This window comes from Chiloscyllium plagiosum, unplaced genomic scaffold, assembly GCF_037043375.1.
Source record: "Chiloscyllium plagiosum isolate Xiang-an unplaced genomic scaffold, Cpla_swu_hap1 HiC_scaffold_4, whole genome shotgun sequence".
In the NCBI taxonomy this organism is placed as follows: domain Eukaryota; kingdom Metazoa; phylum Chordata; class Chondrichthyes; order Orectolobiformes; family Hemiscylliidae; genus Chiloscyllium; species Chiloscyllium plagiosum.
The window spans coordinates 58699523-58723413 of NW_028270142.1; the positions used below are offsets into that span (position 1 = coordinate 58699523).

The following is a 23891-nucleotide window of genomic DNA, read 5'->3' on the forward strand; positions in this document are numbered from 1 at the left end:
AAAAACACAGGTTCCAAAAAGCCTGGGCTTGGATGGGTTTTAAGACCAATTTGGTAATAGCTAACAGATACTGCCTCAGGAAAAGGCTTTCAAGTTTAAAAAAACTTGTACTTGCACCGCCTCCAGAAGTCAATCAAAAAATTCTGCAAGATACTCTAAATGTTCCATGTGTGACCAAAAATCAGCCCACAATTATTGTACACCCCACAATTGGGTAATCCCAAAATGACTTTGAACTAGTACAGTCCATTCGCCGTCATGAAAGCTGAAATGTCCTTCACTCTTTCAGATCAGTATCCTATGAGTAAATCCAGCTCAGAATTGTAAGTTGCTCGTCCCATCTTCTCAATATAGTCTTCCAAATGTGGAATAGGATATGAATCAGATTTCATAACGGCATTGACTTTGTGATAATCCACACATAATTGTGGGTGCCATCTGGTTTTGACACCATTTCTATGGATAAGCTCTATTCTTTGCAACTCACTTTGATTATGTCATCTCTGATTCTGGATTAGTGGTGCTGGAAGAGCACAGCAGTTCAGGCAGCATCCAAGGAGATTCGAAATTGACGTTTCAGGCAAAAGCCCCATTCCTGATGAAGGGCTTTTGCCTGAAACGTCAATTTCAAAGCTCCTTGGATGCTGCCTGAACTGCTGTGCTCTTCCAGCACCACTAATCCAGAATCTGGTTTCCAGCATCTACAGTCATTGTTTTTACCTCTATGTCATCTCTGAGCATGCTTTCAATCTCTTTTTGAACCTGTGCCAACTTTAAAGGGTTAAGTCTATGAGGATGTTGCTTAATTGAAACAGCACTTCCTATATCTACAACATGCATAATTAGATGAATACTTCCCAGCTTGTTCTCACATATCTCCCCATGTGATTGTAATAACTCTTTCAAATCATTTTAATTTTCTTTGGAAGGTAATGCAATAATGTATCCAAACATTTAAGAACTTCCTCATTGTCCAATTTAGTTTGAGGAATGTCCAAGTTAGAATTATCTGAACTTGGCTCTTCACTCTGTGTTGTAACCAGTAACACGTTCTCCTTTTGCTTTCCTTCCCTATCAAAATACCTTTTGAGCATATTCACAAGACACACAGATTTCTTTCCATCTGGCATTCTTTGCAAATAATTCAGCTCACTCAATTTCCTTTTAATTTGATAAATCCCAATAAACCTTGCCTTTAAAGGTTCACATACAGTTTATCTCCACTAACAAAATTACACATTTTGAATTTCTTGTTTGCTTCCAGTTCAATCACATGCTGTGCTACTTTTAAATGCTGTTTAGACAAATTCACACACTAAACTTTGACATAAGTCCAAATATGTAGTCTCTGAACTCTTATTCACCAATTTCTCCTTAATTAATTTCAGTGGTCTTCATACCTCATGCCCAAAAACTAATTCAAATTGACTGAATTTAGTTGATTCATTAGATGCATCCTAATTGCAAAAAGTGTAAATGAAATTCCTTTATCCCAATCCTCTGGATAGTCTTGACTAATAAGCCCTCAAATTGGTCTTTAAAGTTTGATGTCACCATTCTAATGCTCCCTACGATTCTGGATTTGAACTGTTTTATTCCTGAACTATCCTTAACTTCCTTGAGTAACTTTGATGTACAATTTGATCATTGATCTGTTTGCATTTCTTTGGGTAATCCATATCTCGTGAAAAGTTGAGTAACTCTTCTCCAATCCTTTTAGCCATTACACTGCAAAATGGAATGGTCTCCAGAAAGCTAGTATCCATTATGGTCAACAAATACTGATGCCCATTTTTTGTTTTGGGCAAGGGTCCTACACAATCAGTTTAAGATTATTGTAAATTATTCCTGAAATGCAGGAATGGGTATGAGGGGCCCTGGTTTTATTACTGTCTGAGGTTTTCCAATTAACTGACATGTACCTGACAAAATTCAACCACATTTCTGTGCACTTTAGGCCAATAAAAATGTTTTTGTATTTTGGTTTGAGTTTTCCTTACTCCCAAATGACCTTTTACTGGTAATTCATGTGCTATCCACAGCACCTCCTTTCTGTAACCCACTGGTAATACAACTTGATTAATTTCTGCCCATTTGTCATCTGCCTGAATGTGTGATGGTCTCCATTTCCTCATCAATACTTATTTTTAAGAGAGTAACATTCTTGGATACTCTCAGATTCTGTTTCTGTGTATGCTTTTTAATATAACTGCTTTATGTTTTCATCTTTCTATTGTAAGTCAATTCATCTCTCAAATAAAAATATCCACTTTGTCCTCAACCTGTTCTTACTTATTCCAAACTATTTAATCAAACATAGTTACTGATGGTTGAACTTCGACTGCCTTGTCTTTACTCATAGATTTCTTCTCCTGTTTCAACCTTGGCTTTGTGATGTTGTCATCACACACTCAGTAAAAATCCCAGGATATACTTCCTGTAACACCTCAGTTGCCTAATTTTCCACTGACTTTTCAACCACAGTAGGCATCACACCCACCTGTGATCCAGCTATATCATTACTGAGGATAAACTGTATTTCTAGAACCAAGAATTTCTTTATTACTACTACCACCACTTCATCACTTTTCACTTGACTGTCCAACCTCATTTTATATAAAGGAACGCTGCTATTGTAACAACATGGAGATGAATCCTTCTGTTATTTAAACACCCAGAAAAGCTCGCCTCACCTCACCTCCTAATCTGTTAAAATATGAGTGACAGAGAACCCCCAAATTCCACTATTTAAAGAAAATAGCATTGATTTATTTTTTAATTCTAAAACTGAACATTAAACAACTATTCACAACTCTAAGCTTTTTCTTAACGGCTTACTAACTGCCTCCAACTCTATAACAATATGCTGTTCCAATAAGACACTTATTAAAATTACATCAACTTAATTTCAAAACCTCACAGCCACTGTCTTCTTCTGTCTTCCCTCTTCCGGGTGATAATCTCCCTGGGTCATCATCTTTCTTTTACTGTGAGTATGTTTCATCGAGAGTGTTCTTTAATTTCTTGGAAAGCAAGATGTTAGCTCTCCATGCATTTCTGTCTTGATGGCAGTTACTCTCTCTCCAATTTTCAAATGTCTTCATTCTTATACCCCCAGTGTCATGAAGATTTGGGTGTACTGTACCTTTAAGAGAGTTAAAAGGTAGCAGTGACAGCACCAACTCAATAAGACACAATATAACAAGTGCTCCAGCTACTGGGGTAGCTAGGGTAGCTGGTTGCCTGGAAACAACAAAACAGATTCAAATTAGGCCGATCAGTTTAAATTATACTCCGAAAAATACCAAACTCCAATTCAGTTTGAATTTAATGCATTGATTAGAAACCAATTACACAATCTGATGCTTGTGGGGGGGGGGGGGGGGTATATGGGTTTAATATCCCAACCGAATCTAGTCCCACCTGCCAGCACCCGGTCCATATCCCTCCAAACCCTTCCTATTCATATACCCATCCAAATGCCTTTTAAATGTTGAAATTGTACCAGCCTCCACCACTTCCTCTGGCAGCTCATTCCATACACATACCACTCTCTGTGTGAAAAAGTTGCCCTGTAGGTCTCTTTTATATCTTTCCCCTCTCACCCTAAACCTATGCCCTCTAGTTCTGGACTCCCCGACCCCAGGGAAAAGACTTTGCCTATTTACCCTATCCATGCCCCTCATAATTTTGTAAACCTCCATAAGGTCACCCCTCAGCCTCCGAAGCTCCAGGGACAACAGCCCCAGATGCCCAGCCCCTCCCTTTGGCTCAAATCCTCCAACCCTGGCAACATCCTTGTAAATCTTTTCTGAACCCCTTCAAGTTTCACAACATCTTTCCAATAGGAAGGAGACCAGAATTGAACGCAATATTCCAACAGTGGCCTAACCAATGTCCTGTACAGCCGCAACATGTCCTCCCCATTCCTGTACTCAATACTCTGACCAGTAAAGGAAAGCATACTATCTTATCTATCTGCGACTCCACTTTCAAGGAGCTATGAACCTGCACTCCAAGGTCTCTTTGTTCAGCAACACTCCCTAGGACCTTACCATTAAGTATATAAGTCTTGCTAAGATTTGCTTTCCCAAAATGCAGTACCTCGCATTTATCTGAATTAAACTCCATCTGCCACTTCTCAGCCCATTGGCCCATCTGGTCAAGATCCTGTTGTAATCTGAGGTAACCCTCTTCGCTGTCCATAAGAAGTTTTATTTTGTAAATTGTAACTGGGAGTTATATCAGACTAGTATTATAGAAGGGAAGGTAAAAGATAGGTTAGAGTAAGGACATGTAAATAGTTGTTAGTTATACTTTCATAAATAAAGTTGTTAATTTTTACTTTAACAAGTTCTTGGCCTATCGAATTTTCACTGATTGCTGCACGCTATAAATCTTTTCTGTGTTGCTGGTTTGAAATTAAGCAGGAGAGTTTACTCTGTGTCATAACACCAGCATCGGATCGTCTCTTTGGTTCAATGTTGACAAAACAATAAATTCTAACTCGATTGGGTTTTAGTATCTTGGGGCATAATTTAAACTGTTTGGTTAAATTTGAAATGTTGTCAAAACAGCAACTAAAACTCAGGTATCCCTTTCACAGCCAAATGTTACATATTTTCAATTTGCCAGTACACTGTGGGACTGCCAGTTAGTCATATACACAGGTGCTTGTAAACTCTCAGTTCAGAACAGCAGTCACTCTCTCTTAAAGGTGTAGTACTCACCTTTAACTTCATAACACCTCCTCCTTAAGAAAAAAAAACTATCATAATGAAAGGATGGCTGCATTTTTTTCTAATTCTTAATCCCATTATGATGAAATACATACGTCATTAATCTAAGTTATACTTTTCTTATTAAATTCTGTACACATATATAACATTGGAATCTGTCCAATTTTATAAACACTTACTTTAAATCCATGATAACGCATCTGTTACCACATTTTTACAACCTGCAACATGTATAGTTTGTAAATTAAGTCTATAACGTAAGATTCTAATGAAATAGTCTCATATTTTTGTCTTTAAATCTTTCCAAGAATGTAAGATGATTGTGCTCTGTGTACACAACCATCTCTGACACATCGTTTGTCACAGGAACATTAAAATGTTGTAAGGCCAGTATCAAACTCAATAATTATTTTTCGATGGTAGAGTATTTTCTCTGGTGGGTGTTGAAAAGAAGGCAATTGGTCATTTCATTTCCATTATCATCATCTTGTAACAATACAGCTTCAACTCCTATATCACTAGCATCAATTGCAACTTTGAAGGGTTTCAAAAAATTTGGTGTAGCTGAAACTAGTACTGTGGCTAATACTGCTTTTAAATTCTCAAATGCCTCCTGACATTGTTCCAACAAAATTTTGTGTTCTTCTTTAGTAAATCTGTTAGTCCTGCTGAAGTTTGGAACAAAACTTCTGATAGAATCCATTCAGTCCTCAAAATTGAAGCACCTATTTCTTTGAGGATGGTTGTGGAAATTCCGAGGTGGCCTTCACCTTTGCGTTCCTTGTGTTATTGACTCGACCAGACCACTCAAAACATTTTTAAGCAGATAGCTCCAGACCATAACTTTGTAATTTGTTTCAGAAAATGTACAGTGAAAATTACTCAGATTAAGTTAGCTAGGTTGAATACTAGATTTTAAAACAGACAAAAAATTTATTCACAAAATTGCACACTGAAACACAAAGAACCCCTAAAGAACACAACCTATCCAACTAGACTTAATTATGCTGTTCCAAGTATACACTAGTCCCAATAAGCAAACACCCTTTAAAAACCAATATAAATGGAACACATGCTTATAGGTTGAAGGTGAAGGGCAGAAAGAGAGAGAGAGAGAGTTTCCACACAGCTCCTTGACCATTCCTCTTTCATTACACAGGTCACTTCCAAAATGACCATTTTGGCCTGAAGTCTCATCTAATTACATATAAACAAAAGGCCTCTCAAAATCCTTTTTATCTCTGTACCAAACCAGACTAATCAGAGTGCAGCCCAATTTATTGCCCCCTCTGAAAAAAATCAAGGATAGAGTCTCCTTGAGCCAAGGAACAACTTTTAGAAAAAAAAGGGACTAGCTTTGTGACACTTTGGGATCAACATGTCATGTCTTCTCGAATTCTGTTTTTTTTAAATTAATTACCAGCTTTGCTGCTTGTAATCATTCAAAGAGCTCTGCCAACTGTACCATATGATCTTTCCATGACTCACTAAAGATCACTATATCATCCAGATAACCTGCACAATTTGTTAATCCGGCTACAACTCTGTTCATGCTCCTTTGGATTGTGACTGGTATGTTCTTCATTCCAAAGGGCATCGCTTTGAATAGATATAGCCCATTTTGGGTTACAAATGCAAAAACCTATTTCACTTTCTCTGATAAAGACACCTGCCAATAACCGTACAGTAAGTCCAACGTTGTGACCTAAGTGGCTTGTCCAACTTTATACATTCCCCCAATCTTGGTATTGTATATGAGTCTGATTTTGTTACGGCGTTCACCTTCTGATCGTTCACACAAAATCGTGAGTTATGTCAGGTTTGGGAACTAACACGATTGGTGAACTCCACTCACTCTGACTTGGTTCAATGGTATCTTCGTTGAGCATTTCATCCACTTCCTTCTGGACCTGTGTGGCTTTGAGAGGATTAAGCCCGTAGGGGTGTTTTATCAGAACAGCATTTCCTACTTCCATCTCATGCACAATAGTATTAGTCCTCCCCATCTTATTCCTGCATATGTCCTCATACTGCTACAACAAACCTTCCAACTCAGTTCTTTGCTCCTGAGAGAGATAACTCATTAACCTGTCCCACTCCTCAAGGACTTCCTCATTACTTAATGTATTTTGAGACACATTAAACTCCATGATATCTGAATTGATTCTTAACTCTGCAAGGCCGTACCTAATACCTGTTTTTCCAGTTCCCTCTTTTAATTATAATAAGGTTTCAACATAGAACGTTTCAGCACAGCACAGACCCTTCAGCCTCGATACTGCACCGACCTACGCAATTAATCTGATGCCCATCTAACCGAGGCCATTCCATTATTATCCATTTGTATGTCCAATGCCAATTTCAATGCCCTTAAAGTCAGCAAGTCTACTACTGTTGCAGGCAGGCCATTCCATGCCCCTACTACTCTCTGAGTAAAGAACCTACCCCGATATCTGTCCTTAATCTATCCATCTGAGGAAACCGGCTCTCATTGTTCACCCTATCTAACCCTCTGATTATCTTGTACATCTCGACTAAGTCACCTCTCAACCTTCTTCTCTCCAATGAAAACAGTCTCAGTTCCCTCAGCCTTTTCTCATAAGACCTAACTTTCATACCAGGCAACATCCTAGTAAATCTCCTCTGAATCCTTTCCAAAGTGTCCACATCCTTCCTATAATGCAGTGACCAGAACTGCATGCAATACACCAGGTGCGGCCTTACCAGTGTCTTGTACAGCTGAAGCATGATCTCGTGGCTCTGAAACTCAATCCCCCTACCAATAAATGCCAGCACACCATATGCCTTCTTAACAATCCTATCAACCTGGGTGGCAACTTTCAGGGATTTATGCACCTGGACACCGAGATCTCTCTGTTCATCGACACTGCCAAGAATTTTACCATAAGTGGTGTATTCTGCATTCCTGTTACTTCTTCCGAAGTGAACTACCTCACACTTTTCCACATTAAACTCCATTTGCCACTTCTCAGCCCAGCTCTGCAGCTTATCAATGTCCCTCTGTAACCAAACATCCTTCGGCACTATCCACAACTCTGCCTACCTTGGTGTAATCTGCAAATTTACTAACCCATTTTTCTACGCCCATTCTTCTATGACAAACAGCAGTGGCTCCAAAACAGATCCTTGCAGCATACCACTGGTAACTGAGCTCCAGGATGATTATTTCCCATTAACCACCGCCCTCTGTTTTCTTTCAGCTTTCTGATTTCTGATCTGAACAGCTAAATTACCTTCAATCCCAAAACTCCTTAATTTGTGCAATAGCCTACAGTGTGGAAATCCATGTACACCATATCAACCGCCTTACCTTATCCACCTGTTTTGCCACCTTCTCGAAGAACTCAATAAAGTTAGTAAGGCACAACCTACCTTTCACAAAGTCGTGTTGACTATCCTAATCAAATTATTTCTTTCCAGATGATTATAATTCCTATCTCTTATAACTTTTTCCAACATCTTACCCATAACCGAAGTAAGGCTCACTGGGATATAATTACCAGGGTTGTCATTCTTAAACATTTATTATCCTCCAGTCTTCTGGCACTACTCCTGTTGACAATGATGACATAAAGATCAAAGCCAAAGGCTCTGCAATCTCTTCCCTGGCTTCCCAGAGAATCTGAGGATAAATCCCATCCGGGCCCGGGGTCTTACCAATTTTCAGATCTTCCAAAATTGCTAAACCTCCACTTTGTCAACCTCAATCCCATCTAATCTTGTGGCCTGTATCTCTTATTCTCACTGACATTGCCTTTTACCAATCTGAATACTGACAAAAAGTATTCATAAAGCGCTTCCCCTATGTCCTCAGATCCTATCTGCCAACAACTTCTCATGTCCCCTCCTGGCTGTTCTTAGCTCTCTCTTTAGATCTTTTCTGGCTAACTTTCAAGCCCACTAACTGAGCCTCCACGCCTCTTCAGGAAGGGCTTATGCCCGAAACGTCGATTCTCCTGTTCCCTGGATGCTGCCTGACCTGCTGCGCTTTTCCAGCAACACATTTCCAGCTCTGATCTCCAGCATCTGCAGACCTCACTTTCTCCTAATTGCATCATAATTGCCTTTCCCCCAGTTAAACCTCTTTCCCTGTGGTATATACCTATCCCTGCTCATTACTATTGTAAACATAACCACATTACGGTCACTATTGCCAAAGGGCTCACTTACCTCCAAATCTGACACCTGGCCAGGTTTATTCCCCAGTACCAAATCCAATATGGCATCGCCCCTTGTTGGCCTTTCTACATACTGTGTCAGAAAACCCTCCTGCACACATTGAACAAAAACGGACCCATCTAAATTACTTGATTTATAGTATTCCCAGTCAATATTGGAGAAGTTAAAGTTGCCCATAACAACTACCCTGTTACTCTCACTCCTATCAAGAATTATCTTTGCTATCCTTTCTTCTACATACCTAGAAGAATCAGAGGCAACTCCCAGCAGGGTGACCTCTCTTTTCCTGTTTCTAACCTCAGCCCAAACTACTTCAGTGGATGAGTCCTCAAACGATATCTCAGCTGCTGTAATACTAACCTTGATTAACAATACCACATCCCCCATCTCTTTTATCATCTTCTCTGTTCTTTATGAAACATCTAAATCCCGGAATCTGCAACAACCATTCCTGCCCTCCTCTAGCCATGTCTCTGACATGACCACAACATTAAAATCTCAGGTACCAACCCATACTGCAAGTTCACCACCTTATTCTGGATGCCCTTGGCATTGAAGTACACACATTTCAAACCAACATCTTGATTGCTACTGCCCTCTTGCGACCTTGTAAACCTATCCCTGACCTCACTACCCTCAACTTCCTGTACACTGGATCTACAATTCAGGTTCCCATCCCCCTGCTGCATTCACATGACATATTCACATGATATACTTGATACAGTTTTTTTCTATCCGGCATGTTTACCAGATAGTTTAGCTGACTCAACTTTTTGTCAATTTGATACGGAGCACTAAACCTGGCTTTGAAGGGATCTCCTACCACTTTAACAATGCCAATACGTCATCCTCATAGGAAAACATCTGAATTTTAGAGTTTTTATCTGCCACCTGTTTCATTCTGTGCTGTGCCCTCTTCAGGTGCTATTCACCTATCTGATTTAATCTCTCCCTCACCTCAGATACATTATCGAAGTGTGAGATCTCCGACTTTGGTCCTATCAATTTTTCTTTTATTAATTTCAAAGGGTCTCTCTCTTCATGTTCAAAGATTAGCTCAAAGGGAATAAACTGAGTAGATTAATTTTGGGCATTTCTGATGGCAAACAATACGAATGGAATACCTTTATTGCAATCATTCGAGTAATCCTGACAGTACGCTCTTAACATGGTCTTCAGGATCTGATGCCACCTTTCCAAAGCTCCCTGGGATTCAGGATGGTACACATTTGATTTAAAAGTGCTGTATGCCTAAGTTATCCATGACTTTCTTAAACAACCTTAGCAGTAAAATTAGACCATTAGTCTGATTAAATCTCTCTGGGTAGCCCATACTGCGGAAAGAAAGCCACCAACTCCTCCACCACCACCCTTATTGCCTTGATACTTCATAATGAAATTGCCTCCAGAAATCTGGTAGACACGTCCATTATGGTTAGCAAGTACTGGTTCCCACTTTTAGTTTTCGGGAGGAGACCTACACAATCAATCGTAATCTGCATGAAAGGTTCTTCGATTGCGGGAATTGGCAACAAAGGTGCTGGTTTTATTACAGCCTGTGGCTTACCTACCATTTGGCATGTATGACATGTACGGCAAAATGTAAACACATCTTTGTGCAGTCCAGGCCAATAGAAGTGCTTTTGTACCTTAGCCTGAGTCTTTCTCACACACCTAGGTGATCTCCTACTGGTAATTCATGTGCTACCTGTAACACTTTCTCTCTGTATGCTATCAGCAACACAATCTGGTGCACTTCCGCCCATTTCTCCTCTGCACTAACCTGCCATGGTCTCCATTTTTATCGTAGGATTCTATCTTTAAGATAATAACCCTCAGGAATACATTTTTGATTCCTTTTCTGAGAATGCATTTTGATATATCTTTTATTGTCTTGTCTTTCTGTTGTAAGTCCATTAGCCTTTCAGGACTAAATACTTGTGCTTGACTCTCTACCTGTTCTGGTTTTTCCTGCACCATTATGTAAAACAGGGTGTCAGCTAACGGAACCTCAACCCCTTCATCTTTCTCTTTACTTTTGACGTATGACAGTAGGATCTTGTTACAACACAGTCTGGAAGAATTCCAGGGTATTTTTCTTTTAACTCCTCAGTTCCCTGGTCATCCTTTGGCTTCTCCACAACAAAGGGTGTCACTTCCACCATGGATCCTGCTGGGTTGTTTCCAAGAACAAACTGTATTCCTGGAACTGACACTCTGTCAATCACTCTCACTATTACTTCCCCAGTCTTGATTTGGCTGTCAAACCTGATCTTACACAGGGGAACGCTAGATTTCTGTCCATCTATTCCACAAATTACCACTCTCTCGGGTAACATTTCAGAAAGAGTGCAAATGTGTTCGTCTCTTACTATTAGAGACTGATTAGCTCCTATATCTCTCAAAATTGTAACTTCTTTCTCTTCTTTCCATGTTTTTCCTGAGTCAACTTTAACCACAGAGTTGAAGTCTTTATAGAGACCAGGCACTAACTCAATATCCACCCCTACCTGGGTTGTGCACTCTCCTGGGGGTTCCTTTACTACTTCCACTAATCCCACTGGCTTAGCCTCTCTTACCACACCTTTTCCCACAGTGCCTTTCTTCAATGACGAGCACTGTGATTTTATGTGTCCCGCCTTACCACAGTGGAAACACCTGAGGCCTTTCAGCTCCTCTTCATCTCCTTCGGCTTCTTCTTTCACCTGTGGTAAACTATTGCCAGTATGCTCTATTCTTTTGTTTTGTAGTGAAGAATCTCCCCTTCTCCCAGTTTCTATCCCTCACAGGATGAAATTCCTGTCGGAAGCTAAATTTCGCCTTATGTACCAATGCATATTCATCTGCCAGCTCTACCGCTCTTCTCGCTTTTTGAACTTTGTGTTCATCTACACGAATTCTTATTATCTCTGGAAATGAGTATTTAAATTCTTCCAGCAGAATAACCTCACTTAGGGTGTCATATGTTTTATTTATTTTTAAGGCCCACACCCATCCATCAAAATTACTATGTGATTCTTTCAAACTCAACATAAGTCTGACTTGGTCCCTCCTTTATGTTTCTGAACCACTGTCTATATGCTTCTGGTACCAATTCATAAGTACTGTAAATAACCTTTTTGACATCTGCATAATCTCTTGATCCCTCCATCTGACAGCACTGCAAATACCTCCCTAGCTCTGCCTATCAGCTTAGTCTGAACTAGCATTACCCACAAGTCCTCTGACCACTCCATTTGCCTCGCCAATCTTTAAAATGAAATAAAGAAGGCTTCAACATCTTTCTCATCAAAATGTGGCAACATTTTAACATATTTGTATACATCACTACCTTCTCTCTTCATCTCCATCCTTGATGTGAAGGTGCCTGTGTTGGACTGGGATGGACAAGTTAAAAATTACACAACACCAGGTTATAGTCCAATAGGTGTATTTGAAAGTACTAGCTTTCAGAGCACTGCTCTTTCATCAGGTAGCTCCATCTGGTTAATTGACTTTCCTGACTAATTTGCAACGTCTGAAGTTCAAATTCTCTTTCTTTGTTTTTGCTCAGCTAAAAACCTTCTCTCCCTTTCTTTTTCCTCTAACATGGCTCTTCTTTCCCTTTCATTTTCTTCTAACTCCATTTGCCTCATTTGCAATTTAAGTTTTTCTAACTCTACTGCACTTGTCTGTTTCTCTGATATATCTATGTGCTTGACCAACTCCATTACAATTTCAGCTTTTCTTTTGTCGCTGGGTGGTATAGTGGCACAGTGGTTAGTACTGCTGCCTTACAGAGCCAGAAACCAGGGTTCAGTTCCCGCCTCGGGCAACTGTCCGTGTGGCGTTTGCACATTCTCCCCGTGTCTGCGTGGGTTTCCTCCCACAGTCCAAAGATGTGCAGGTTAGGTGAATTGGCCATGCTAAATTGCCTGTAGTATTAGGTGAAGGGTAAATATAGGAGAATGGGTCTGGGTGCGTTGCTCTTCGGTGGATCGGTGTGGACTTGTTGGGCCGAAAGGCCTGTTTCCACACTGTAAATAATTAATCTAATCTAAACCCAATTCTATTTGCTAATTCTAAAAGTATGTCCTTCCTGTCTTTCTAAACTTTCTTGGCAAATTTTGGGAAACATCTTCAAACCCCAGAACCTCTTTACCAATGTTAAGAGCCATTCCCCTCACTTTTAATTTAACCGACCACAAGTAACTGAAATTAAACAAATTTTCTCACCTAAGTTTTATTTAAAGATGTAAGACACTAATCGTCAAGTGTTTAAATCTGCTTGGACCATTCGTACCCCAAATCAGTTCAAATCTGTTCAAATCCCTGACTGAATCTGTCTAAACACCCTGTCCAAATCTCGGACCTGAGTCCTCAAACTATTATGACATAGAGGTGAACCCCTCTGTTACATAAACTCAAACACCCAGAAAAGCTCCCTTTGCCTCCTAATCTGTTAAAATATGAGTGAAAGAACCCCCAAATTCCACTATTTAAAGAAAATAGTATCAATTTATTTTTAACTCTAAAAGTGAACATTAAACAACTATGCACAACTCTAAGCCCTCCTTTATCTTTACTGCTTAATATCTGCTTTCAACTCTACAACAATATGCTGCTCCAATAAGATACTTATTAAAATTACAGCAACTTAATTTCAAAACCATGCAACCACTGTCTTCTTCTGTCTTTGCTTTTTCAGCTGAGGATCTCCCTGGGTCATCACTTTTTTTTTTACTGTGAGTATGTTTCATATGAAAAGGTATCTTTGAAAGAGAGTGTTTTCTAATTTCTTGAAGAGCATCATGTTAGCTCGCTATGCGTTTCTGTCTTGATGGCAGTTGCTCTCTCTCCAATTTTAAAAATGTCGACATTTTAATACTCCCAGTATCAGGTCATCTTATTAGATTAATGTTGGCAAAACAATAAATTCAACTCAATTGGGTTTTAGTATCCTGGGGCATAATTTAAACTGATTGGTTAAATTTGAATTGTTGTCAAAACAGCAACTAAAACTCAAGTATCCCTTTCACAGCTAAACGTTACATATTTTCTATTTGGCAGTACATTCTGGGACTGCCAACTAGTCCCAGGTACTTCTAAACTCTCAGTTCAGAACAGCATTCACTCTCTCTTAAAGGTACAGTACACACCTTCAACTTCATAATCACTATTCTCATCATGAGTTCCACATATTACCACCTTTTCTGCCAATATTCTTTCCAAATTATATATCTCATCATCTCTCACCATCAAAGATTGACTTGCTCCCATACCTTTTAAAATTTTAATTTCTTTACTTGCTCGTACTGGCATATATGAGTAAACCTTACCCAAGCAAGTAAATTCTTTAAAGAGATTGGGCATTTCTTCTCAACGAATCCTTGATCATTTTAGCTTTCCCTGTACTTTCCTTTACCAATTCAGCAAAACTCACTGGCTTCTCCTGTTTCCCATATCTGTCTTCCCAGTGCTTTTTCTAAATCACCAACATTGTGATTTCATATGGCCTACTTTATTACAGTGAAAACACCTGAGTATTTTCTACTTCTCTTCCCCCTCATGGGTTTCCTTTCTAACCTGTGGTAAGCTATCTTTACCATCTTCAATGAAATGTCCTTTTCCCTCACCACTTGACGATTTCTCTTTTCCCCAATTTCTATCTCTCACAGATTGGAATTGATGCGAAAGACAAACTTTGATTTATGAATCAACTCATTATCGTCTGCCATTTCCGCTGCTAATCTTACAGTCTTAACTCTTTGCTCTTCCACATGCATTCTCACTACTTCAGGAAGTGAATTTTTGAACTCATCCAGAATAATTGTCTCTCTAAGAGCATCATATGTTTGATCTATGTTTAATGCCTTTATCACCTATTAAAATTACTTTGTTTGATCCTTTCAAACTCAATGTACGTTTGACCAAATTCTCTCCTTAGATTCCCGAAATGTTGTCTGTAGGTTTCTGGCATTAGTTCATATGCACTTAAGATGGCTTTTTTTCAGCTCATCATCTCCCCAGATACCTCCTCTGATGGTGATGCAAATACCTCACTAGCTCTACCAACCAACTTTGTTTGGATCATTAATACCTACATGGTCACTGGCCATTATATTTGTTCAGCCACTTCCTCAAATAAAATGAAAAGTGCTTCTACATTCCTCTCGTTGAACTGAGGCGACACTTGGAAATATTTAAACAGATTCTGACCAGGCCTTTGGCTGTGATGGGATTGCTCTCCATCACTATCATCATCACTACTCCTACTTTTCACCTCCATCTCTGCTACTTTAAATCTTTTTTGAGTTTTCAGTTCCACCTCCAAAATTCAATGACTCTCTCTTACTAACTTTCTTCTCTTTTTGTTTTTGTTCTGCCAGGGCTATTCTATTTTTTTCTTTTGTTGCTCTTTCTTTTTCCCTTGCAATTGCCTCTAATTCAAGCTGCTTCATTTGAAATTGAATTTTAGCCATTTCCAAAGATTCCAATGGCATTTTGATTGGTCAAATTACCTTGAAGAAAAACTATAGTTAAAATACAGACAAAATAAGAATTAAAAAATTAGTTTAACTGTGATTCTATCACAATATTTAACAAGATAGTATACATATATAGACAACTACTGATTAGCTGTTCCAAGATAGTAACATCCCATAAATACATGCTTGGCAGAGGCAAATTCAGTAAAATAGATTGTCTCACGTGCTACATTTCTCCAGCCCAGGAGGAAAGGACATCACAAGACAATTCTGAGAGAGAGAGAGAATTCAAGTCTTTTGCTAAACTAAAATCCTGGTTCTGTGGGAGCTTGACCCCACCCACTGACGTTTCTTTTTACTGCTTTCAAATAAAATCACAAAACTGGCTACCTTGCTGGGCCCAGAGCAGACATCTCAGCTCCAAATTTATAACACATGCTTTCAAAAGCAACATGACCAAAAAAATCCTTCTGAAAACACATCTCATACCACTTCAGAAGTTGCCTCCACACATGAATCTCTGAGGTCAGCATACCAAGAAAAATCAATTGAGGAAGTGTTGGTGGAGGGCTGCCCGACTTCAAGCTCCTCACCACTATGACAAGAGAATCCTGAGCCTCACAGGTGCAGACTGTAACAGGTTTTGCCAGGATGCCAGGACACATATTTTCCTGCTACCAAAGTACATGGAAGCAAGAGGAATAAATCATATACAGGGCAACGAGTCCCACTGACACCATTGCCCCTCGTGGTCAAATATCCCTGTTCATCCCCTGGCCTCTGTTTGCAAAAGTGTGAAGTAGTCAGTGATATGTGAGGCATGGAGTCAATAAATTAGGATAGCCAGGGTTTAAGGACTCTGCAAGTGTGTGTCCTGTACAGTTCAACTATTGTGTACAATATTGTTGTCTTCTAAAGGCCTCATATCAGTTACTCTTGCAGCTGCCTCCCTTACAGGTCAAGAAACTAAGCCAACACACTCTGGGTGCGTAGCAATTTTCCTTCCCATTAAACTTTTGATTTCTCCCTTGATGGAAGGTGACAGTGAACACTCATCTTCCAGCTGCTGCCTCCATGTGTTGGTGAGCCCCAAAACAGCCACAACCCCATCCTGGTACCCTATCCCATAAACCCCATAGTCTGTGCACCTTCCCATAAGCCTGTGCTGTTCATCCCCATCTACTGGCATATGAGGTGACCATGCCTGGTGCCACATGTCCTCTCCTCAACCACCGCCGCCCTCCCCCCAAATGCGCTCCTAACCAATTTATCTTTTTTTTTTAGATAACTTAATGGACTGGCCATGAACCACTCCCCAGACAAATGAGGAAACCTCCCTCGACTCAGAAAATCCCAAGCAGATGCCTGACTGGGAACAATCCCCTAGATTCATATCAAAGGCTTAACTCGAACTACAGTGCCTGGACTCCCTGATTGATAAATACCTCCATGGACTTCAGTAAGGACTACTCCCCTAAGACTTGGAGACGTGCTTGATAGACCATTCAGTGTGTTTGCCATTTAAGCTGTGAGCACATTGTGCTGGTGTGAAATTGATGTAGTGCACAGCCGTAAAACAAGATGTCTTCCCTCTTGACTGAGGACTGCCAACTGGGAGGTAAGCTGTCCAGTTGTGTGACTGCACTATTAGGCAAGGCATGGATGCCGTGAACATGCAGACAGACATTAATTGGGTGTGTGAGAAGACAGAAAGTGAGCAGTCCTCAGATACAATTCAAATTTAACCAATCATTCCAATCTGTGAGCTGGGTGCCTGTCCTTGTATGCAAAATGTCATTGCAGTAGCCTTTCAATGTTAGTTGCTGGTGAACTTCACAATGCAGGCCTGTACTTCCAGGATGCCAATGTCCATGAACAAGGGCTGCTTGTGACTGGTGTCCATAGATCATGCTTTGAGATGCTGTTGTGTGATCAGTTAAACTGAAGGAACAGTGGTATATTTCCAAGTGAGGGTGGTGAGTGGTTTGTAAGGGAATTTGCAGGTAATGGTGTTCCCATGTCTCTGCTGCTCATGTCCTTGATGTTGATGTTAGTGGTGGCTGTGGTTTAGAAGATGCTATCTAAGAATCTTTGGTGAATTTCTCCAAGGCATCTTGCAGATGGTACAAATTGTTGTTACTGAGCATTGGTGGTAGAGAAAGTGAATGTTTGTGGATGTGGTGCACCTCTTAACGACTTGTTTGAACCTGATCCAGCACCTTAAACAGTTAAACTGTTGACAAATGTGCATTACAACTACTGAGTGTAAAATCAACAGGATACAACATGCCAAGGCTTCATTGACAATACCTTGGCAAACTCACAAACCTTACTACTCTGAGGGTCTTCACAGCATGTGATAAGCTGAAATCACAAGGCACCCACTCTGACTTCAATGTCAAGAACTGTAGGTGTGTGGTTTGCACATGGTGGATGGGTTATCTGCACATTAATGAGGTGAGGTAAGCAGTTAATAAGCTCATCAACAAGCAACAATCCCCCTTAATAGGTATCTCACTGCTGCCTTGTGGGAATCAAGTTAGAAGATGCAGTAAGTTGCTTACAACATCGAGGTAGGCCTTGCCAGTCATCTTGTGTAGGTCCACTATATTTCTCACCACAGCCCACATCGTACAGACCCCTATAAGATTCTGTCCATCATATTTCCAAGTCAGAATAGTCAGTGGCTTGGAGAGGAAGCTGCAGATGTTGATTAGATTAGATTAGGTTCCCTACAGTGTGGAAACAGGCCCTTCGGCCCAACAAGTCCACACCGACCCTCCCGAAGAGTAACCCACCCAGACCCATTTCCCTCTGAATAATGCACCTAATACTATGGGCAATTTAGCACGGCCAATTCACCTGACATGCACATCTTTGGACTGTAGGAGGAAACCGGAGCACCCGGAGGAAACCCACGCAGACACAGGGAGAATGTGCAAATTCCACACAGACAGTCGTGCAAGGCTGGAATCAAACCTGGGACCCTGGCCCTGTGAGGCAGCAGTGCTAACCACTGAGCCACCGTGCCACATGTTAATGTTGCAAAATACCTCTGCCCCTGTTTTTCTAAGTAGTAAGGCTTGCGTGTTTTCTAAGGTATTGTCAATGAATCCATGATAGGTTGTATCCTGGATGTAAGTTTGCTCGCTGAGCAGGAAGGTTCATTTTCAGACGTTTCATCATCATGTTAGGTAACCTCATCAGTGAGCCTTTGATGAAACACTGGTGTTATGTCCCGCTTCCTATTTGTGTGTTTAGACTTCCTTGGGTTGGTGATGTCATTTCCTGTTCTTTTTCTCAGAGGGTGGCAGAAGGGGTCCAGGTCGATGTGTTTGTTGGTAGAGTTATAATTGGAATGCCATGCTTCTATGAATTCTTGTGCGTGTGTCTGTTTGGCTTATCCTAGGATGGATGTGTTGTCCCATTTGAAGTGGTGTCCATCCTCATCTGTGTATAAGAATACTAGTGAGAGTGGGTCATGTCTTTTTGTGGCTAGTTGATGTCCGTGTATCCTGGTGGCTAGTTTTCTGCCTGTTTGTCCAAAGTAGGGTTTGTTACAGTTCTTGCAAAGTATTTTGTAAATGACATTCGTTTTGCTTGTTGTCTGTATCAGATCTTTTAAGTTCATTAGCTACTGTTTTAGTGTGTTGGTGGGCTACCGTGATGCCAAGGGGTCTGAGTAGTCTGGCAGTCATTTCTGAGATGTCTTTGATGTAGGGGAGAGTGGCTAGGGTTTCTGGGCGCGTTTTGTCTGCTTGTTTGGGTTTGTTGCTGAGAAATCGGCGGACTGTGTTCACTGGCTACCTGTTCTTTTTGAATTCACTATATAGGTGATTTTCCTCTGCTCTTTGTGGTTCCTCTGTGCTACAGTGTGTGGTGGCTTGTTGAAATAATGTTCTAATGCAACTCCATTTGTGGGTGTTGGGATGATTGCTTCTGTAGTTCAGTATTTAGTCCATATATGTTGTTTTCCAGTAGACCCTGGTTTGAAGTTCTCCATTGGCTGTTCGCTCTACTGTGACATCTAGGAATGGCAGTTTGTTGTATTCCTCCTCTTTAGTGAATTTTATGCCAGTAAGGATATTATTGATGTCTTGAAGGTTTCCTCTACTTTGTTTCTTTTAGTGATGACAAAGGTGTAATCCACATAGCGGACCCAAAGTTTGGGTTGGATGTTGGCAGAGCTGCTTGTTCGAGTCTCTGCATTACTGCCTCTGCTAAGAACTCTGATATCAGAGATCCCATGGGTGTTCTGCTGGTTTGTCTGTAGGTTTTGTTATTCAAAGTAAAGTGGCTGGTAAGGCATAGGTCCACTAACTTGACAATGTTGTTCTAGCTGTTGAAGTTGGGTGGTGTTTGGTGTATGTGTCTTTGGTTCAGGGCTTCAGGAAATTAGGAGAAGAGTCACTTGCGCCTCACAGCACCAGGGACCTGGGTTCAATTTCCGCCTCGGACAACTGTCTGTGCAAACTCCAACATTCTCCCCGTGTCTGCATGGGTTTCCTCCGGGTGCTCTGGTTTCCTCCCACAGTCCAAAGATGTGCAGGTTATGTGAATTGGCCATGCTAAATTTCCCGTAGTGTTAGGTGCATTAGTCAGGGGTGAATGTAGGGGAATGGGTCGCTTTTCAGAGGGTCGGTGTGGACCTGTTGGGTCGAAGGGCCTGTTTCCACACTGTAGGGAATCTAATCTAATCTAATCTAATCTAATCTAATCTAATATCTAACTTCTGATCGAAACTTGTAGCCACAACATTTAGATCACAGTTATATTTTTGGTCAATGGTCACCTCAGGATGTTGATGACGTGTCTTCCATGATTCCATGCCATTGAATATCATGAATTGAGGTTAATCTATTATTTTATGAAGATGATTATTGCCCAGCAATTGTCTGGTACAAAAGTCACTTGCCATTTGTTATTCCTTGTTCTGACTTTATGAGGGAGTAAAGGACATTGAAGTAGCACCTGAATGTGGGTGTAGGGCAATTTGCTGAGTAATTCTGGCAGTAGCATCCTTGGACTGAAATGATTGGGCACCAACAGTTACACCTATTTCCTTTCATTCTGAGTACGATATCAGCCATAGAGTCATACAGTACAAAAATAGACACTTCGGTCCAACCAATGCATGCCGAGCATAATTCCAAACTAAACTAGTCCCATCTGCCTGCTCCTGGCCTATATCCCTCCAAACCTTTCCTATTGATGTACTTATTCCAAATATCTTTTCAATGTTGTAATTGTACTCACATCCTCAGGAAGTTCATTCCACACTTGAACCACTCTTTGTATAAAAAAATTTGCCTCTTATGTTTTTTTTAAATCTCTTTCCTCTCACCTTAAAAATGTGCCTGCTAGTCTTGAGATCCCCCATCCTAAGAAAATACAACTACCATTAACTTTGTCTGTACCTTTCATATAAATTTATATCAGGTCATCTCTAACCCTCCTATGCTCCAGTGAAAGAATTCCCAGCCTGCTCAGCATTTCTTTATGACTCAAACCTTCCATACCCAGCAGCATCCTGGTAAATCTCTTCTGAACCCTCTCCATCTTGATAATATCCTTCCTATAACTGGGCAACCAGAACTGGATACAGTTTTCCAGAAGAGGTCTCACCAATGTCCTGTACAACCTCAACATGACTTCCCGACTGCTATACTCAAAGGACTGAGCAATGAAGACGAGTGTGCCAAATGCCTTTTTAACCACCATGTCTAAATGGGTCACAAAGTTCAAAGTCCCTCTGTTCTACAACACTACCCAAGGACCTACCATTCATTGTATAAGGCTTACCCTTATTTATTGTATCAAAATGCAATACCTTGCATTTATCCAGATTGAACTTCATCTGCCATTTTTCAGCCCATTGATCCCTTTGATCAAGATCCTTTTGTAATCTTAGAAAACCTTCTTCACTGTTTGCTATGCCACCAATTTTGGTGTCATCTGCAAACTTAATAAACATACTTCTATCTTCTCATCCAAATCATTTATATAAATGACAAACATAAGATGACCCAGAACTGATCCTTGTGGAACACCGCTGGTGACAGGCCTCAAGTCTGAAAAGCAACTCTCCACCACCATTTTTTTTCCTTTTTTTTCCCTTTTTTTTCTTAACCCCCACACTACCGCCTAACGGTAGTGCTTATTGTTTTCCCCAGCACCCTTTATGCTGCTGGGTATGGAAGGTTTGAGTCATAAAGAAATGCTGAGCAGGCTGGGAATTCTTTCACTGGAGCATAGGAGGGTGAGAGATGACCTGATATAAATTGTGTGTGTGTGCAGGTGTGAGACACAGTGAGGGACACAAGGTGTGTACAAATCTTTATTCAATTTCCACCACCACGAAGAAAGGAAAACACCTGAGTGGCCACAAAAGGCAATGCTGTGTGATCAAACAGTGAAGGGGAGGGCAGGGATTAAATCAAAATAGAGTTGGAGGGGGAAATAATGCACTCTACTCCCTGAACAACTCCAGGGTGTTGGTGGACACCGCATGCTCCTTCTCCAAGGACACCCAGGCTCTAACGTAACCGCGGAAGAGGGGCAGGCAGTCGGCCCTAACGACCCCCTCCACGGCCTGCTGCCTGAACCTGTTAATGGCCAGTTTGGCCAGGCCCAGGAGCAGACCCACAAGGAGGTCTTCAGACCTGCCCTCCCTCCTCCGTACCGGATGCCCGAAGATCAGGATCGTGGGACTGAAGTGCAACCAAAAGCAGAGGAGGAGGTTTTTAAGAAAATCAAAAAGGGAGTGCAAACGCCCACACCCAATATACACGTGGTCCACAGACTCCACAGCACCACAGAATAAGCAGTTGGGCTGGGAGTCCGTGAACCACCGCAATCTGCGGTTGCAGGGGAACCGCTGCGTGCAGCACCCTCCACCCCAGATCCCCGACAGAAAGAGGGAGGACTCCCGTGTAGAGAGCCCTCCACTGGGGATCCCCACCGCCCGGTGGATGAGGGAGAAGAGGTGGACGGTGTGCAGCAGCAGTCGATACAGGGCCCGCCTTTTTACATCCTTAAAAGGGACAAAATGAAAATTCCGGAGGCGGCTCAGGTTGTGGGGCACAGGCTCCCGTGGGTCTCCACCACCATTCACTGTCTCCTCTCGTTAAGCCAATTATGTATCCAATTGGTTAGCACACCCTGAATCCTATGTGACCTAACTTTACTAATTAGTTTACCATGTGGTACCTTATTGAAGGCTTTACTAAAATCCAAATAAACAATGTCTACTGCTCTGCCATCATCAAAGTGAAGAGTTTTCTCCCCAGTACTAATGAACTTGAATTATACTTGGATTCTGTACTGCTGTACTCAGTTAATCATTCTTTTCGCAGTACAAATTAACATTAAATAATTTAAGTCATGAAGAGCATGAAAGGATAAAGATGAAATATCACCAAATACTGTTAATCTTTTATAATTTATAACAATTGAATTTTTTGATACACACTGTAGTCAACTGATGGAATTTAATTGATTTAAGTGCAACTAAATTAATCTCATCATTAATAATTTCTTGTACATGTTAAGTAGGAATATGTTAAGTTACAAAATGCATGTTCTCTTTCCACAAATAATAGGTTTGGCTAACTTTTTAAAAACAGTAACTTCATGTTATTGTTAACATCTAATTTCTGGTCTGTATCTGTAATATTGTGTACATTCAAAAGCCTTCTCTATTTTTTGACAATGTTTCTCTATGTTTAACACAACTTTAATCTTAGAACAATATGGCATTTCACATTTTTAATCTTGTTTTGATCAAATGAGGAGGGATGAAACAGACATGGAGAATGCTGGAGAAACCATATGGGTCTGGCAGCATTTGTGAAGAGAGAAACAAAGTTAATGTTTCCAGTCCAATTACATCACTCTTCTCAGAACTGCAGAAGAAGAGTCTGAAGAAGAATGATCCCAGACTTGAAATGTTAACTCTTTCTTTCTCTCCACAGATGCTGTCAGACCTGCAGAGTTTCTCCAGCATTTGCTGTGTTTGTTGCAGATTTCCAGCATCCATGTTATTTCACCTCTAGTTGAGGATAGGTGATGCAGTTCAGCTTTCTTTAACCCCCACTATTGGCCACAACAAAAATTTAAAATGCTATTATACTTTACTTCATTAAAAATGTAGTTCAGGAGATTCAAGATGGCAGCGATCTAACAGATCTGCCTTGCCGTGCTGCGCACCACAATCCCAGCAGAGTGGTGCTTTCACCCTCCCTTTCCTAGCCATTTTTGTAAAAATCAGCAGTGTAAAGTCCCCAGACTATCTGAATATCACTTTGAACATTCAGGGAAAATGACTAAAGGAAAGGGGCCACATGGATCGCAACACACAGGGCACTCCCCTGCAGCAACAGACGCGTCCATGGCTGCAGTGCCAACTCCCATAGAGGCGCCTTTGAACCCACCTGAGCAACAGAGTTTGGTCTCAGAGTTCGTCAGAGTTCCGAGAGAGGATTGA

The 23891-nt window shown here is 40.8% G+C and overlaps 1 long non-coding RNA gene across 2 annotated transcripts in view; it reads left to right on the forward strand.

Moving 5' to 3' along the window:
- Positions 1–23891, forward strand: part of LOC122549165 (uncharacterized) — a 56422-nt gene that overhangs the window by 22913 nt on the left and 9618 nt on the right. The window contains exon 4 of one of the 2 annotated variants that reach the window (XR_006311440.2): positions 16691–18105. The exons of the other annotated variant lie outside the window; for it this stretch is intronic. This is a non-coding gene — a long non-coding RNA (uncharacterized LOC122549165). Of the gene's footprint in view, positions 1–16690; positions 18106–23891 lie in introns of those variants that run through there. 2 annotated transcript variants of the gene reach the window in all.